We start from the raw sequence: 5,288 nt of genomic DNA, 5'->3' as shown, positions 1-5,288 counted from the left end.
CAAGTAAGTACCTTCACTGCTAACCCATCTCTCCAGCCCCTGCATTAACTTTTATTTGTGTGTGTGTTGGCATGTGTTCATGAGCAGGTAAACTTGCACATGTGTGGACATGTGTGTAAAGACAGGGGACAATATCAGGTGTCTTTCTTTTTTTTTTAAACTTAAAAAAATATATATTTATTTGCAAGCAGAGTGATAAAAAGAAGAGAGACAGAGAGAGAAGGGGCACACCAGGGCCACTAGATACTACAGATGGACTTTGGGACAGGCCATTTTGAAAGGATGAAGCCTGTTCCTGGTGTCACCAGTTCCTTGGAAATGAGCCACTGTGCTGAAGGGATGCTGCAGCCTGGGAACTGGAATGCCTTTTTCAGGGATGACCATTAGAAGTCACAGCTAAGCAGTTTTTGTTGTTTGGTGACAAGGTATTATGTATTCCAGGCTGGCCTTGAATTCCTTTTGTAGCTGAGGATGACCTTAGACGTCTGCTCCTTCTACTTTCACCTCCTGAGTGCTGGGATTAGAGACATGTGTGGCTATATCCAGTCTATGGGTGCTGGAAATGGAACCCAGGGCTTCATGTATGCTAGCCAAATATTTAATCTAATTATTTGAGAGAATCTATGGGTGTGGTGGTGCCTCCTGACATTGAAAATGAACTCCAGATGCACGCACCACTTTTGCATCTGTCTTTAAGTGGGCACTAGGGAATTGAACCTGGGCTTTCAGGCTTTGCAAGCAAGCACCTTTAACCACTCAACAGACTCTCCAGCTTTCCTACCCCTGTAACTTTTTTTTTTTTTGTCTTTTCAAGGCAGGGTTTTATGCTTTCCCAGGCTCACATGGAATTCACCCTGCAGTCCCTAACTGGCCCCTCTTGCCTCTGCCTGAATGTTGGGATTAAAGGCATGTAGCACCATGCCTGGCTCTACCTGTAACTTCTTGTTTTATGTTGTTGTTGGGTTTTTTTTTGTTTTGGGTTTCACTCTGGCCCAGGCTAACCTGGAGTTCACTATGTGGCCTCAAACTCATGACAATTCTCCTACCTCTGTCTCCTGAGTGCTGGGATTAAAGGCATGCACCATGCTGCCTGGCTCCATAATTTTTTAAAAAAGATTTTTCCTCAAGTTTTATTAACATTTTCCATGATTATCAAAAAAATCCCATGGTGATACCCTCCCTCCCCCCACTTTCCCCTTTGAAATTCCACTCTCCATCATATCCCCTCCCTATCTCAATCAGTCTCTCTTTTATTTTGATATCATGACCTTTTCCTCCTCTTATGATGGTCTTGTGTAGGTAGTGTCAGGCACTGTGAGGTCATGGATATCCATGCCATTTTATGTTTGGAGGGAGCATGTTGTATGGAGTCCTGCCCTTCCTTTGGCTCTTACATTCTTTCCGCCACCTCTTCCGCATTAGACCCTGAGCCTTGGAAGGTGTGATTGAGATGTTAGTCAGTACTCCAGTCACTTCTTTCCAGCACTATGATACCTTCTGAGTCGTCCCAAGGTCACTGCCATCTGAAAAGAGAAGATTCTCTACCAAAAGTGAGAGTAGCATTAATATAAGGATATGAATATTAAGAGAAGTGCTTACTGGGCAGTTTGATAAGCATAGTACATACATTTTTCCAGACATCAGCAGATGTTACACCCCTAGGGCTCATGACTACCCCTGTTTTAAGTCTTCAATATCCGGGATGTATTCCCTCCCATGGAGTGGGCCTCCAGTCCAACTGGAGGGCAGTTGGTTTCCACCATGTTAGATGTGCCACTATTGCACCCTTTGGCTCATTTGGCCTGGCTGGCCAATTATAAGGCTTTCAGTGTCCACTGTTGAGTATCTTCACTGGTGGTATCTCTTTCTCCCATTGAACTACATGTAGAATGGCTTCTTCCAGCTTTCTGTCAGCTGGTCTACATTCCATAACATTTTTAATTCCAGTAAACTTTGTAAACATTTCAAGCCTAGTTCTTGAGGTACTTTTAGCCCCTGTTGGTTACAGCATGGAAGAAGAGATACACTTTACACTTTAACAAACACATGTGGAACCGTGTGTAATGAACACAGTTATCATGGAGTGATATTCCAAGAATGTCAATGCATCTGCTATTTTCTATTGTATTCCCTTCAAGCTTGTCATTTTGATTGACTCAAGAATGAATTGCAGGGCTGGAGAGATTGCTTAGTGGTTAAGCTCTTGCCTGTGAAGCCTAAGGACCCTGGTTCGAGGTTCGATTCCCCAGGACCCACATTAGCCAGACGCACAAGGGGGTGCATGCATCTGGAGTTCATTTGCAGTGGCTGGAAGCCCTGGTGTGCCCATTCTCTCCCTCTCTCTCTCTGTCTGCCTCTTTCTCTCTCTGTCTGTAGCTCTCAAATAAATAAATAAAAATAAACAAAGATAATTTAAAATTAAAAAAAAATTAAGAAAAGAATGAATTGCAACCCACAATTTTTATTTTAAAAAATTTTTCCATGGCATCATAAGAAATCTGCAAGGAAAGCATTATGAAGCTGATCCAAGTCCATAGAAAGTCATTTAGCATGATGTTTATGTACTTGGCTTCCAGAGCCCTCAATAAACTTCAGAGCTAGATGATGTCAACCAGTCACTTCATCTTGCTAAACCTTGTTTCCCGGGTGAGAATGAGCATAATTAGAGCCAGCCTCTTCCTCTTCCTCACATCTGAGCTCACCCTGGGCTATCCTGCAGGCCACAATAACTGAGAGAGCTCTGGACCCCACATATTGTGGGCAGAGTGCACATGGAAGTCTGGGCACAAGAACACATCCTCGAGAGCACTGGAGCTCGAGATGCAAGTTTGGTTTCTGGTTTTTGATATTAGAGACAGGGTTTCATGTAGCCCCGGCTGACCTTGAACTAATAACAAATACTTCTACCTCAGTCTTCCAAGTGCTGGGATTACAGGTATGAGCCAGCACACCCTGCTAGGAGGCAGGATTGGAAATGGCATATGCTCAACTAAAGATAACCCTTACTCACTGATATAGGAAGTAAAATGTTTCGTTTCTTATTTTTAATCTTTTTTATTTTTTTTATTATTAAAAACATATTTTGTATGGATACATCGTGTGTTGGTACCCTTTTCCCTCATCCCTGCCTCCATTCCTCCAGGGACCCTTCTCAGTGGGGTTGTCTACAGGGTTGTGGGTTATGTGTTGTGGGAGCAACAATCAGTTGTTTTGGGAGGTGGGAATGCCTCAACCTGTGGTTCTTAGGATCTTTCTGCCCTCTCTTCCACAAAACTCTGTGAGCCGTGGTGGGTGAGTTTAAGTCTACTTCAGTGGTGAGCCCTTAGGAGCCTCTGGATCTCTGCTTTGGTAGATGATGAGTATCCTCAGGGTCTGTCTCCTATACCTTGGTGCTGATTATCAGGTTCACCGTGGAATTAGCACTCTTGCTCATTTCCCCAATTCATCTGTGGTTTCAGCTGTGGCTTGGCTAAAGTGGCAAGCTTGCAGGGTCCAGGCAGCAGGGGAACCAGGACCGGGGAACTGGGAGGGAGGAGATCTGGCCTATTCACTTGGCCCACGAGCACCCTCCAGAGCAGGGGCTTCCTTTCTTATTAAAAGGTAGCTTTTTGTTTTGTTTTGTTTTACTTAGTTTTTCAAGGTAAGGTTTCACCCTTGAACTCTCAGCAATTCTCCTACCTCTGCCACCCAAGTGCTGGGATTAAATGTGTACATCACCATACCCAGAAAAAGATAGGTTTTAAAAAATAGTTTAAATGTTATTTTATTTATTTATTTAAGAGAGAGAGATAGATAATTGGTGAACTACGGCCTTCAGCTGCTGCAAATGAACTCCAGACACATAGCACCATCTTGTGCATCTGGCTTGCGTGTGTACTAGGGAATCGAACCTGGATCCTTTGGCTTTGTAGGCAAGCTACTTAATATCTCTAGCCCTACAATGGCTTTATTATGGCACAATAGCCACTCAAAAAATACAGGTGTTTAATATATACAATTTTATGGGTTTGCCCATATCCAGATTCCTATAATGCCACCGCCACAATCAAGGTAACAAATACACTATCTCCTCTGAAAGTTTCCTGATGACCCTTATACTTTTTTTTTTTTTTTCCCCCTTAGGTAGAGTTTCACTCTAGCTCAGGCTGACCTGGAATTCACTATATAGTCTCAGGGTGGCCTCGAACTCATGGCGACTCTTCTACTTCTGCCTCCCGAGTGCTGTGATTAAAGGCATGTACCACCTCACCCGGCAACCTTTACACTTTTAAAAAATAAACTCACGAGAAAGAAATCAAACATAGGCATAATGAAGAAGTTACAAACAGGAGACATGGCTGGTGGTTAAAAGTGCTTGTTTGCAAAGCTTAATGGTGCTGGGTCATTTCCCGAGTACCCACATAAACAAAGTAGTGCATGTGTCTGGAGCTTGTTTGCAGTGACAGAAGGCCCTGACACACTCATACTCACTCACATGCACACATACTCTCTCTAATCAATAAATGAAAAATATTTAAATAAAAAAGAAGCTACAGGGCTGGAGAGATGGCTTAGCAGTTAAGGTGTTTGCCTGTAAAGCCAAAGCATCCCGGTTCGATTCTCCAGGACCCACATAAGCCAGATGCACAAGGGTGCATGCATCTGGAGTTCGTTTGCAGTGGCTGGAGGTCCTGGCATGCCCATTCTGTCTCTCTCTCTCTCTGCCTCTTTCTGTCTCAAATAAATAACTAATTAAAAAAAATTTTTTTTCGAGGTAGGGTCTCACTCTGGCCCAGGCTGACCTGGAATGCACTATGGAGTCTCAGGGTGGTCTCGAACTCATGGCAATCCTCCTACCTCTGCCTCCCGAGTGCTGGGATTAAAGGCATGCGCCACCTCACCTGGCAAATAAATATTTTTCAAAATAAATTTTAAAAAAACCTACAAACAAACCCCAAATATCATTGGATTCCTAAAGTCTTGAGGACTGTAGCAGGGCTCTGAGATTTGAGCTCTTCGATCCCAGGCCTTCACAGTCTCTGAAAGAGAGAAAGAAGACAGACGTTTGTACCACTTCTGCTCATGTGTCACTGGCCAGGGCGATGATCTGTAGACCCAAACTTCAAAGTGGCTGAGGGGCAGAGAAAGCGTTGTGCTGGCCTCGCCATACAGAGGAGAGAGGAGAGAAAATGATGTGACCCTCATACCAGCATCGAAAGTCACCCTAAGGCCAGGTGTGGTGGTGCACACCTTTAATCCAAGCACTCAGGAAGCAGAGTCTGTATGAGGATCACTGTGAGTTCAAGTCC

The sequence above is a fragment of the Jaculus jaculus genome, chromosome 4 (genome assembly GCF_020740685.1).
Source record: "Jaculus jaculus isolate mJacJac1 chromosome 4, mJacJac1.mat.Y.cur, whole genome shotgun sequence".
Lineage (NCBI taxonomy): Eukaryota > Metazoa > Chordata > Mammalia > Rodentia > Dipodidae > Jaculus > Jaculus jaculus.
The sequence above is the reverse complement of the archived record's forward strand: the minus strand, read 5'-3'. Positions refer to the sequence as shown.